Below are 14,189 nucleotides of genomic sequence, written 5' to 3' on the forward strand. Positions count from 1 at the left end.
AGGACCAATCCCCAATTAAATCATCCCAGCCAGGGCTTTGTCAAGCCTGAACTTAAAAACTTCTAAGGAAGGAGATTCTACCACCTCACTAGGTAACGCATTCCAGTGTTTCACCACCCTCCTAGTGAAAATTTTTTTCCTAATATCCAACCTAAACCCCACTGCAACTTGAGACCATTACTCCTTGTCCTGTCCTCTTCTACCAATGAGAATAGTCTAGAACCATCCTCTCTGGAACCACCTCTCAGGTAGTTGAAAGCAGCTATCAAATCCCCCCTCATTCTTCTCTTCCGCAGACTAAACAATCCCAGTTCCCTCAGCCTCTCCGCATAAGTCATGTGTTCCAGACCCCTAATCATTTTTGTTGCCCTTCGCTGGACTCTCTCCAATTTATCCACATCCTTCTTGTAGTGTGGGGCCCAAAACTGGACACAGTACTCCAGATGAGGCCTCACCAATGTCGTATAGAGGGGGATGAACACGTCCCTCGATCTGCTCGCTATGCCCCTACTTATACATCCCAAAATGCCATTGGCCTTCTTGGCAACAAGGGCACACTGCTGGCTCATATCCAGCTTCTCGTCCACTGTCACCCCTAGGTCCTTTTCCGCAGAACTGCTGCCGAGCCATTCGGTCCCTAGTCTGTAGCGGTGCATTGGGTTCTTCCGTCCTAAGTGCAGGACCCTGCACTTATCCTTATTGAACCTCATCAGATTTCTTTTGGCCCAATCCTCCAATTTGTCTAGGTCCCTCTGTATCCTATCCCTGCCCTCCAGCGTATCTACCACTCCTCCCAGTTTAGTATCATCCGCAAATTTGCTGAGAGTGCAATCCACACCATCCTCCAAATAATTTATGAAGATATTGAACAAAACCGGCCCCAGGACCAACCCCTGGGGAACTCCACTTGACACCGGCTGCCAACTAGACATGGAGCCATTGATCACTACCCGTTGAGCCCGACAATCTAGCCAACTTTCTACCCACCTTATAGTGCATTCATCTAGCCCATACTTCTTTAATTTGCTGACAAGAATACTGTGGGAGACCGTGTCAAAAGCTTTGCTAAAGTCAAGATACAATACATCCACTGCTTTCCCTTCATCCACAGAACCAGTAATCTCATCATAGAAGGCGATTAGATTAGTCAGACATGACCTTCCCTTGGTGAATCCATGCTGACTTTTTGTTCCTGATCACTTTCCTCTCGTGTAAGTGCTTCAGGATTGATTCCTTGAGGACCTGCTCCATGATTTTTCCAGAGACTGAGGTGAGGCTGACTGGCCTGTAGTTCCCAGGATCCTCTTTCTTCCCTTTTTTAAAGATGGGCACTACATTAGCCTTTTTCCAGTCGTCCGTGACTTCCCCCGATCGCCATGAGTTTTCAAAGATAATGGCCAATGGCTCTGCAATCACAGCCGCCAATTCCTTTAGCACTCTCGGATGCAAAGCGTCCGGCCCCATGGACTTGGGCATGTCCAGCTTTTCTAAATAGTCCCTGACCACCTCTTTCTCCACAGAGGGCTGGCCATCTATTTCCCCATGTTGTGATGCCCAGTGTAGCAGTCTGGGAGCTGACCTTGTTAGTGAAGATAGAGGCAAAAAAAGTATTGAGTACATTAGCTTTTTCCACATCCTCTGTCGCTAGGTTGCCTCCCTCATTCAGTAAGGGGCCCACACTTTCCTTGGGTTTCTTCTTGTTGCCAACATACCTGAAGAAACCCTTCTTGTTACTCTTGACATCTCTTGCTAGCTGCAGCTCCAGGTGCGATTTGGCCCTCCTGATTTCATTCCTACATGCCCGAGCAATATTTTTATACTCTTCCCTGGTCATATGTCCAACCTTCCACTTCTTGTAAGCTTCTTTTTTATGTTTAAGATCTGCTAGGATTTCACCGTTAAGCGAAGCTGGTCGCCTGCCATATTTACTATTCTTTCGACACATCGGGATGGTTTGTCCCTGTAACCTCAATAGGGATTCCTTGAAATACAGCCAGCTCTCCTGGACTTCTTTCCCCTTCATGTTATTCCCCCAGGGGATCCTACCCATCTGTTCCCTGAGGGAGTCGAAGTCTGCTTTCCTGAAGTCCAGGGTCCGTATCCTGCTGCTTACCTTTCTTCCCTGTGTCAGGATCCTGAACTCAACCAACTCATGGTCACTGCCTCCCAGATTCCCATCCACTTTTGCTTCCCCCACTAATTCTACCCGGTTTGTGAGCAGCAGGTCAAGAAAAGCTCCCCCCCTAGTTGGCTCCTCTAGCACTTGCACCAGGAAATTGTCCCCTACGCTTTCCAAACACTTCCTGGATTGTCTATGCACCGCTGTATTGCTCTCCCAGCAGATATCAGGATGATTAAAGTCACCCATGAGAACCAGGGCGTGCGATCTAGTAGCTTCCGTGAGCTGCCGGAAGAAAGCCTCATCTACCTCATCCCCCTGGTCCGGTGGTCTATAGCAGACTCCCACCACTACATCACTCCTGTTGCTCACACTTCTAAACTTAATCCAGAGACACTCAGGTTTTTCTGCAGTTTCGTACCAGAGCTCTGAGCAGTCATACTGCTCTCTTACATACAGTGCTACTCCCCCACCTTAGTTTGTGAGGAATTAGAGCACATCATTTTAATAAGTCTAGAAAGGTTCAATGGAAATATCCACACTCGTATTCATTGATTGGTTCTGAATTAGACACCTGGAACGAGGCTCAGCTACATCACACATACCAGATGGGCGGCTGCCTGTAGGGCACTGTGGGATGGCCAACCCCAGGCATTAAAAACCCAGAATCAGCCCCCCAAAAATCACAGGATTGGTTTATAAACCATGAGATTTTTAAATCATTATAATCGGTGGGTCTTTTTATTGGCTTTGAGCCATTGGGTGGCGCTCAGGTCACATTTTCAAGTTTTTTTCAGCAACCTTGAGGGCTAGAAACTTGCTTTTCCTTCTAATGCAAGCTGAAGTTCTCATGTAATCTCATGCCTCCAGAAGCCAGGGCTTTGAGACAAATACCACCAAATATTGCTGGATTCACGACACGCTCCCGGGAATTGTACTTAGGTGGCTCTGTTCTTGTGGGCACTGTATCACGTGTCTAATTTCCCACCCAGGCCTCCCTAGTCTACGGTAGGTAGCACTACCCAAGCAGTAGTTCTGCTCCAGCTCTTCCCCACTGTTTCAATATTTGATTACAGGCTTTTTCATCTCACATTCACATGCAGCATACAGTGCTGGTTCCCGATGGCCATTCCCTTTCATTCTGTGCCTCAGTGCCCTACCGTGATGCTATCATAAAAGGTAAATCTACCGTCTGTTTGATATCTGTATGGGCCATAAGGGCAAACTCAGATATCCTGTCTCAGCTTCATCGGAGTTGTAATTAAATTGTCGTCTCTATTTTGGAACATTTGGAAGGTTAAAAATTGAATTAAGGCTATCTTAATTAATTTAGTTTGATGCTCACTAATCATATGTATAGTCAAGACAACAAAGGCAGTCTTGTTAGTACTATTCATAGCGCCCGCCCCTTGCATGAGAGAACTGAGGCCAGGAGTAATCTAACCTAATTCAGCTGAGCAGAATACAGACACTCAGACACATGAAGAACACTGGAGAGTCTGATGCAGAATTCTGTCCCTTTAAACTAGCTGAGCCTAAGAAAACCCATGGCTCCAACCTCAGTGATTGGGCAAGTGTCACTTCACACGTGAACATTAAGCAAGAGGCAGCATAGTTTGCTGGCTAAGGCAGCAGGCAAGGGAAGGGGGGTTCGGTTCCTGGTTCTGCCGCTCACTGGCTGGATGACCTTGGCCAAGTCACTTCTAGAACCAGGTAAAAGTTTTTGGCCAAAACTTGTTTTTTCTGCCAAAAATGCATATTTGAGTCAAACAAACATTTCACCAATGTGTGTCGCTGTCAGCAAATTGTGAGTGGAACAAAGAAAAATGGGGGGTGGGGGGGGGAATTCAGAAATGTTGAAACAAAACACTTGAATTTTTCAGGCTAGCTGCATGCCCACAAAGAAGAGAAAATAGTGCTTCCTTCCCCACCCCAAGAGCACAGTGGTTAAGGCAGTCCCCGAGACTGGGGAACCCAGATTCCAATCCCATGTGAAGCAGGGACGTAACGCCAGGTCTTGCTCCCCAGGTGGGTGCCCTAGAATCACTCGCTCTGGCCCAGTGACTAGTCAAGCATTTGATACAGTGCAGAACAGAGATGCCATGAGCCCTCGTCCCCTCTGACGTGCAGCGTGCTCTGTCACCTGATGGTTAGGGCATGGCCCTAGAAAGGGGGATGGCTGGTTCCAGGCCTGGCTGCTGAGTGTGGGTTTCCCCGTCCTCAGTGCTCTCACCATTGGGTGTTAGGGGAAAGCACCACCTTCTTCTTTCGCATGTGAACTCAGCCCTTCATTTCCTTTGCTTTTGTTACAGATGCCCACAGTGACAAAGGTTTCCTTTTGTCTCCAATGGAACCAGGTGGCTGACTCCAAAGGAAAATTTTTATGAGTTTTTTGAATTGCCAAAAAATCCAAGAAAATATGCTTTTGGTTTAATCTGAACTGATGGGGTTTTCTTGGAACTGCCAGTGAATGAATCAACACACCAGTTAGTCACACAACTCTAGTCACTTCTCCTCGCTGTGCATCAATTTCCTCTCCCAGCCTTTGTCTGTCGGGCCTGTTTAGACTAAGTTCTTTGAAGCAGAGGCTATCTACTCTGTGTTTGTACAGCACCTTGCACAATGGGGCTCCCCAAACACAGCTGGGGACCTCTTAATGCTACTGTAATAATAATAATAATCTACCCCTTTGGAAGCCATCATCAATTTATTTCCTCCAAAAGTGTAAGGAGAAGCAGAATTTCCATGAGCAGAGGGAGACCTTTAGTAAATGTTGTTAGAAATATGAACTGAGCAGGCGAATCCATTCAGAGTTCAGTGGTACAGTTCTCTTTTTAGACAATTTCTCTATCTACAAGCAGTGATGGCTTGACCCTGGAAAAGGTCACATTGGATAAACACCCAAAAGTTCAGCTACTTATTCAGATCTTATCCAGACATAGCTGAACCTCGGTGGAGTGGAGACCCCAAAACCTTAAATTGGAGCAAGGGCGGCTTAAGTCAGGGTGGTTAAACACTGGAATAAATTGCCTAGGGAGGTTGTAGAATCTCCATCATTAGGGATTTTTAAGAGCATGTTGGACAAAGACCTGTCAGGGATGGTCTAGTTTATAATTAGCCCTGCCATAAGTGCCAGGGACTGGACTAAATGACCTCTCCAGGTCCCTTCCAGTCCTACCCTTCTACGAGGACACATTTTCTTGCAATATTTCCAGTTTTGGCTTGTTTCATTTTTTCTAGCTAAGACCAAAACAACGCTCTGACCCCTCAGTTGGCATCAGAAACCAGGGGGGCTGAGAAAAAAGGAAAGTTTGCTGAACCTTCTTCAACCTCAAAGTTGTTTAAGCAAAAATTTAGATCACAGGCCAGATCCTCAGCCCTGTAAACCAGCACAGGCCTATGGGCAGCCGGGGTGCTACGCCAATCAACTCCGGCTGGGTAGCTGGCCCCCCATTGAAATCAATGGAGCTATGCTGATTTACACCAGCTCAGGATCCTGGCCCCACTGATTTCATGGAGCTGGGCCAATTTACATCAGGTGGGGATCTGGCCCCAGTTCGTATGTTAATGAATCACCTGTTCTTAATTCTATACCTTTGCTCTCCATCAACCTCATAAATAATTACCCTATTACAGCACCTTTCTGAGGCCTGGCTCGTCTCAGCTACACTGCTATAAATCAGCAATAGCGCTGATGATGATAGTGGGGCCCCAGTTCAGCCTAGCATTTAAGCACATGCCTAACTTTGGATACAAACTTAAACCCATCCCTGCTTTGGATGGCTCAGTACTGTGCTGAATCCGGGCCTGGCTGTGGGCCTGGGCAAAAGTGGCATAAGTGACAAACGAATCTTAAGTTTTGTAAAAACGTTGTACTCTGAACTGAATCGAGCTCATGGGGGCTTTGCCCAGGAGAACTGGTCATGATTTTTTAAAATGTAACCCCAGCACCCCTAGTTCCAGCACCCATGCCCTAGGGAAGAACATAATTTGAACTGTCAGCAATTCTCTCTAGTATAAGAAAAAGTTAATACCTGAAACTGGTACTCTGTTCCTCAGATACTTTGCATGAAATGGTGGCATCATTTACCCTGCTCAACAAGCAGCACAGAAGAAGGGACACTGTACTTCATGGCTCTTTAATCGAGTGCAGAAAGGCATAACAAGAACCAGGGGCTGAAAGCTGAAGCCAGCATAGTCAAATCAAAAATTTTTAGACATAAAATGTGAACAGTGAGGATGACTAATCACGGGGACAAACTATCAAGCATAGTGGTGGATTGTCCGTCTCTAAGTCTTCAGATCAAGAGCGGATGCCTTTCTAGAAGACCTGCTTTAGTCAAACACAAGTAGTTGGGCTCAGTACAGGAGTAACTGATGAAACACTCTGGCTTGCATGCATCCGATGAAGTGAGCTGTAGCTCACGAAAGCTTATGCTCAAATAAATTTGTTGGTCTCTAAGGTGCCACAAGTCCTCCTTCTCTTTTTGCGGATACAGACTAACACGGCTGCTACTCTGAAACCTGTCATTTAATACGAGGCACTCTAGTTCACCCATCTTATTATTTAGACTCCTAGCATTGGTATATAAGCACTTTAAAAACTCATCACTTTTTAGCTGTCTGCCAATACATGATATAATTGAATGGGACTTTTTTTTCTTTTGACTGTTTCTCATAAAATCCTACCTGTATTTTATCATCTTCCATCCTCTCCTCCTTACTAGGACATAGAGAATCTCCATTAATAGATCCTCCCCTCAGGGATATCTCTGACTGAGCCATGTGCTCCTCTGCACCTGTCGGCTTTCTCCCAGCCCTGAGTTTAAAAACTGCTCTACGACCTTTTTAATGTGAAGTGCCAGCAATCCGGTTCCATCTTGGTATAGGTGGAGCCCATCCTTCCTGTATAGACTCCCCCTTTCTCAAAAGTTTCCCCAGTTCCTAATAAATCTAAATCCCTCCTCCCTACTGCATCGTCTCACCCACACGTTGAGACCCTGCAGTTCTGCCTGTCTAACTGGGCCTGCACTTGGAACTGGAAACAATAATTGATCAGGTGCCATCATAGAATAAAAGAAAATTCATCCACATTATTGCACAAATAGTTGTATGATAAACGATATCAAGGTGTTATGCATTAGATAACAGAGTTCATATTGTGAAGAGTGAAGTTTGGCTTTATTGTTTGGTTGGTCTGTGAAAGACTTGGAAAATGTCGAATGCCCAAAAGAACGGCTCAGATGCTGAGCAGAGCGGCCCGTGGCATGGCTGAGCAGGGTGGTGGGGGAAACGTGGCAGCCTAAGTCACCTTTACGCTTCCTCAGTCCCGGGACTCCTGGGTGTCACGGCGGTTCCCGGCATTTAGGAAAACAGACTAAGGGCTGATCTAATTTATGTTGGCTGCCAACAGCCCCAGGAGACTTTCTGGCTGTCCGTGTCTGCAGGGTCACAGGGCCGCAGCGGCTGTCTCTTGTAAAGGGAGGAGGAGCTTCCCTCCCATGGGATGACTCCATTTCCATGATAAATTATGGGACACGGTGGCCATTTTGGGTCAGGGAAACATGTGACTACAATGAAAGAGACAGGACTTTGCTTGGTTACAACCTTATGTCCCGCTGAGAAGAGCTGGTAGGAAAATGTCCCCCTCCCCTCCCGAAAATGTTGACTTTTCAACACACCCCTGGAACTTTACTTTTTATTTATTTATTTTTTTAAATAAACTTTCTGCAACTAAACCGATTTTGGTTTTCAGCTCAATATTGTTTGTTTTCTTCGGCCACAAATGCTCCATTTTGGAGGTTTGGTTCTTTGTGAGAAATCAGAAATGTTCATTTTTGTCAAAAATCCAAATTTTCTATGTGGGGGGGAGGTTTGGCTGGAAAATTTCGACCAGCCCATACGCCAAGTTTCCCCGCAAGGCAGAATTTTCATGCAACCATGGATGGCGGGCAGGTAAGCAGCTGTGCTGGACCAAGCCTCCCTGACAGAGCAACAACCCTACCATGAAGTCCCCCAAACACGAGTCACAAGCAGGTTTATAACCCTGCACAGAGCACCATCGCTTCAGCGACAGCAGCAATTGCTAGCCTCCCGCGGGCCTGTGTCTAGCGGGTGACACAGCACTCACGTGGCCAGTGGGTGGCAGAGAGAGGCTCCCATGGCAGATCAGGAACCCCGGGCGCCATAGAAATTTAAATTTTGCAGAAAGACATTTCAACGGAAGATGCCCAACCAGCTCTAGTGCCGGCATCTCAGCGCCTCCGTCAGAGCGGGGGGGTGGGGGGGGGTGGGAGGAAGGGCTGGGAGCAAGGAGCCTGCGTTCTGGGCCCCCACCACATCTGCCAGGGCAGGGGATGTTGTCATGTGTTGCTGTTAGAGGCCAGGAGCAAAGGCAGGGGGGACTTAGGCCTTCGAGGGACGGCACAATGCTTTCCTGGGCTACTCCTGCGGCGATGCACTGTATGCCCCGTCCCTTGCTCGGGTCTGTGCCTATAACTCAGTCTAGCTCACAACTGCATGGATGTGGTTTCTGTTATGGTGACATTCTTGGGCCCCAGGGGAGTGATATGTAAGGTGGCATTTAGGTCTCTCGGCACAGCTGGAGCATTCAGCAACAGGCGTGATCATCTTAGAGCGGTTAAGCCTGATCCTGAGTGCAGTGACAACAGCAGAAGTCAAGGGGGACTCCACCGAAGTCAGGGACCAGTGTAAAACTGATGCTCCAGGCAGAGTCAGTTACTTCAGCAGGACGATGTTCTGTGCACAGCATTGCAAACGGGAAGAGTACAGATGGTTTTCTCAGCCTTCCTTATTATGCATGAAGTGACCTTCAAATCAAAATCAAATAAAAAGAAAAACCAAAACAAGGAAAAAGAAATCAGAGCAATTATAGTGCCTGCAGTGAGTGGAATCGTACAGCCTCACCTCCTGCATGCTGCCGGTATGCTACAGAATGCCTTTCCCATCCTGTGGTGTCTTGTTTGTAATACGCAGTTACAGCACACAATAGAACAGCTCCAGCAGAGAAAATTGCCACACATACACTGAATTCCCACAAACAATAGTGGCTGCTTAGGTCCTATGGACTTATCAGCCCACGTGGCCTTCTGAGGTTAGAGAGAGAATGAAAGGCTCTGAAACTTGCAGGTATGAAAAGCAGCCGCTGTGTATGCCGAGTAACTCCCTTTCATAAGGAGGTTTTGTGCCTGGTTAATGGGCTGAGTATTATGTATATTAAAGGGGGTGAACAAGACGTGGGCAGTAAACAGCTTTTTCCAGCAGGAAGAAGGAGGACACCTTTGTGGTAGTTTCCTTTCCAAAGGCTGCATGCTGGCCTGTTCTCTTTTGGTTCTTGAGCTGCTCCCATCACCGCATGTCCAAGTTCCCCTCTTGGACACTTATGTCTGCAAACTTCCCAAGCTCCTGGCCAGCCTCATGGACCGACATCAGCAGGTAGCATCCTCAGCTTAAAGGCCAAGCCATCCCATCATAGGAATAGGGATGAGGCAGCTTTGAGCTGGACTGAGGTTTTGTCACAAGCCCTGCATGTTGCTGCCCTTCCCCAGGAGCCAGGCAGGGCAGGAGAGGTGCCCTTATGAGGTCCTGCTTTGTCGGATGAGTGGGTGCTCCAGGTCTCTATAATGATCCCATGGGGCACCCAGGGTTGTGAGGCACCTCATCCCACCTGCCCTGAGCATGAGGAAGCCTCATCTATGCCTGCAAACCCCAGCCTCTGGCAACAAGCACTGCCTCCCAGGTCTCTGCCAGCCTCGCCCTCTCTGCACACACCAACCGTCCAGCCCCTTTGCCATTGAACACTCACAGAATAACCAGGCTGCTTTCCCAAAGGAAAAATACACCACAGCTTCTTAGTGAAAACTTAGACCTACTCACGGTACTGAGCTGCACTTATACCCTTCTGCCAAATGATAGCAACTGTCCAGGGCCTTCGAGTCAGCTTCCCAGCAGAACAGTAATCAGCGAGGTGACATGTGGTGTAACTTGTTTTAATTACACACATATCCCAGTCCTGGGAGAGAGGTGGTCAAGCAGCATGCAGGGCAAACCCTTCATTCCAGGATCTCAGTCCAACCCCACTGGCTGATTCCCGAAGAGCAACTCTGCCCTCCCAAATTGACTCTAATCAGTGACCAAGGCAGAGAGGAAATTCTCCTGTTGCTCACCCAGCCTTCGCTCCAAGGATCACTGCCTCTAGCCTACACAGAACCTTGAATGGCCCAAAACCAACAATATGTCTTGTCTTTCCAAGAGTCAAAACTTGCTTGTGCATGAAGAGGAAGAACTTGGAAGGCCATGTGTAATAGTGCCACCGGAGGGCACCTTCAGAAGCATTATTCGCACTGTGCGGTAGTAAGAGGGGCCCGATTCTCTGCAGTCTAGCACCTCGGTTGGTCATTTACACTTGTTCAAAGCAGCAGAAAAATGCTCAGAAGGAAGATGTGGTGTGTTTCTGGACCTGAGCTTGGCTGGTTGTGCCATGAGGGCAAAACCCACCCACTTCCATCTCCCACGGACCCACAGATTATGCACCAGCTTATCAGACCTAAGTCTGGCTCAATGATCTGCACATCCATGGCCTTGCTGCTTGCTCATAGCACTGAACATTGCCACGGGGTCAAGCCACACGTCAGAGGGGCTCAGCTCTTCCCCCATCATAATGCTTGTCTGTTGGAAAGTGGGGCTTTCAGCAACACAAACATTGTCACGGAGGGTCTCGGCTTGCTTTGAAAAGTCTTGATTGTATTCATCATACAAACCAACCAACCAGCCAGCCATCTGGGTTCTGGCCGCTTTCCACTGAAAATGGCGGTTGTCACTTGCTGCGGTTTTCAGGGTTTTGACAGAAGGTGGACATTTGCTGCTAACCCCCTCACCCCCTTTCATGAGCAGCTCGGTCACGAACCTTGAAAAAGAACCAACTCGCACAGTCTGGCTGCTTAGCAACGTGTGCTGCGCCATTGCTCTGCTCTCTGCGCTGGCTGGCCAGGGAAAGGCCTCTCTCTTTGGCTCTCCAAAGCCTGCCATGGCACATGGCCAGCTAGCTGCAAGAGCGTCTTTCCCTCTGCGAGCACGCCCTTCCAGAACTCCTCCAGGAGCGGGACCTAGACTCTGGCGCGCACTCCAGCAAGCGATGCCAGCAGCCAGGGAGCTGTCCTCAGTCCACAGTAAATGCAGAACTCACCATGTTCCTCAGACACAGCCCACTTGCCTGCCCTCTCTGTTACACATGGACGCACCACACAGCACCACACACTATACACTCATCAGGCTCCCACCAACTCCTGGGAAGGGAGAGAGCAACTGAGATAGCTGCTGTTAAATATTTGGGCAGCGCTTAGATGCTGTTGTCATACACGAGATAGGCAGGGAACTGGAATAAGGCAGAGGTGCCCATTAGAACTAGGGTTCCATGGTCTCTGCATCAACTCTATCCCATAACTGGCTGGTCCGCATGAGTGCAGCTCAGCTTTACATCAGGCTCAGAGTTTCCAAAGTGACCAAGGGTCACTCCCTGGTCCCTTTGGAAACCATAGGCCTGGGTCTCCCGCACACAAGCCGTTAACCAGTCAGGGAGCGCAGTTACCATGTGCTACCTATAAAAAGCCAGCCCATAATCTGCCAAGGGGGTTTGTTCTGCGATGGGACATCAGTGACCTCAGCGTTAGCAGAAGCATGGGTCTATCTCAGCCCCGTTGGTGACACTAGGATGTCTGTTCCACACTAGCTCTCCACCAGCTTTCTTCCCCATAACATCAGCAGGCAGCTCAGACTGCGGGGATTGGCAGAGGTGCAAATGATGCAACTATGAGTCTGGAGAACTTGCCATAAAGCATTATTTTGAGACTAAATAAGGTGCTAGAATCCACAGTCCCGATTCCCTATTACCTTGCACCACAGGTAGTGAACTGCAGCTGTGCAAAGCGAGGGTAAAAATGCTGCCAGGTCAGCAGCACTCCCTTTGCACGGGTCTGACTAACAATGGAAGGGCGCAGGGTGGAGATCTGGGACACAGCCGGAACTAGAGCACATAGGCACCTCAGCATGCCGGGTTTTCATGTCTGGGAAAACGCTCTTTGCTGGGGTTCAGACCATGACCACGGCAGTTACAATGATTTGGGTTCTCAGATCTTGGCGGCTGGGTTTGAAAGGGCTGCATGTCGTGTGTTATTGGGAAGTCTAGAGCTCAGGGAGTCCAAGAGCAATCTGAGGCGGGAGGGGCAGCGGGGACAGGTGGGTGGCAAGGCAATTCTTAAGTGACTGCAGGTAGCCCTACTTATGAGGCTTGGCAGGAGCAGCAGCAGCCAGTTCTGCTCGCAGGGCGGGAGCACCAGGCAACCGGCAGTAGCAGGTTGGCGGCTGAGACTGATCAGTGCTAGTCCAGGAAGCCAGGTCACAGAAGAACCATGGAACGCACCTCCGCCAATGGCTGGAGCGTCAAGAGGCAAAGTATAAACTCTGGAGCGATCAAAAAGGCTGGAATAAGAACATAAGAAAGGCCATACTTGGTCAGACCAAAAGGTCCATCCAGCCCAGTATCCTGTCTACCGACAGTGGCCAATGCCAGGTGCCCCAGAGGGAATGAACAGAACAGGTAATGATCAAGTGATCTCTCTCCTGCCATCCATCTCCACCCTCTGCCAAACAGAGGCTAGGGACACCATTCCTTACCCATCCTGGCTAATAGCCATTAATGGATTTAACTGGATAAATTCATGGAGGTTCTCTTTTAAACCCTGTTATAGTCCTAGCCTTCACAACCTCGTCAGGCAAGGAGTTCCACAGGTGGATAAGGGGCAAACATGGAGCAGGGTGGGCTTGTTCCTGTCCTGGGAGGAGGCATGCTGGCATCCCTCCTGCTTTCCAGAACCTGCTGCCAGGAAACCAGAATGCCAGTACCACGTGGTCACCCCTACCTCACGCTCCAGGTGAATGGCAGACTCCTCACGCCTGTCGTTTAAGGGTCAGATCATCATATCATGGCCCCCCTTCTGAAGGGAGCCAAACAAAAACACTCCACAATGGCTTCCAGTCCCTGCTTGCTTTGGAGAACGGACGTGAATGCAGAGCCTTGATCCGCGGCAGGCTATCAGCCTGACTCCTGTGGCTCCAAGGGGCTGCAGCCTTTGGTCTGGGCATGCCAAACTGATGACCAAGTGCACTGGACATTTGGAGATTTCTTTGCAAATAAACAGGCAGCCACACTCCCAGGCTGCGTATCTGTGCCGTCTGCTGTTAATCAGCCGGTGGGCACGGCAAATCCTTCTACCGCCCCAGACAGCCCTGTGGTTGGTAGAATAAGAAACCGGAATAACACAGACTTCCCGTTTGCTAAAATCTCTCTTTCTTTGACGCCTGGCAGGGCCTGATGCAGCTCCTGCTGGAGCCTATGGGCAGATTCAGCTAGTCAGCCAGAATCGAAGCCCTTTGAAGGTCAGGGCACTATACTGGGAGCTGATCTGGGGATGAAAAGAAGGGCGGGCCAAATCTCTCTCAGATCCTCCTTTCCCTCGCTTTCCATTGGAGCATCCTCCCACGGGGGGCTTGCCAATCCAATCAAAAAGCAAACCAGAAGGGGGCAGGCGTGCGCCAATCGAAGCAGGCCAGCTCTGAAGGACGTGTCGCCTAGAGCTGGTCAGGAACGACTTTCTGACAGAACACATGGTTTCTGCAAAGTTGAAATGTTCTGTGGAAAATTTCTGATTGTGCTGAAAATTTTCAAATTTCTATTGGGAAAACTGAAATAAAATATTTCATTTCTACTCAGCCCCAAATCAGAATATGATGGGTTTTTTTAACTGATTTAAAAAGAACCATTAAACTTAATCTTGCTCTGGTGCCTTGCCTCATGGGAGTTGTAGTTCTGCCCCCACTGTCTATGCCAAATGTACACGTACAGATCTAGGAACAAGAATTGTAGTCCATACTTATGAGCCTGGGGACTCTCTCCTGGAAAGCACTGACTAAAAATACTTGGGGGTCATCTGCTGAACGTGAGCTCCTAGTGGATGCTGTGGCCAAAAGGGCTAATTCGATCCTTGGATGCCTA

The sequence above is a fragment of the Lepidochelys kempii genome, chromosome 3 (genome assembly GCF_965140265.1).
Source record: "Lepidochelys kempii isolate rLepKem1 chromosome 3, rLepKem1.hap2, whole genome shotgun sequence".
Lineage (NCBI taxonomy): Eukaryota > Metazoa > Chordata > Testudines > Cheloniidae > Lepidochelys > Lepidochelys kempii.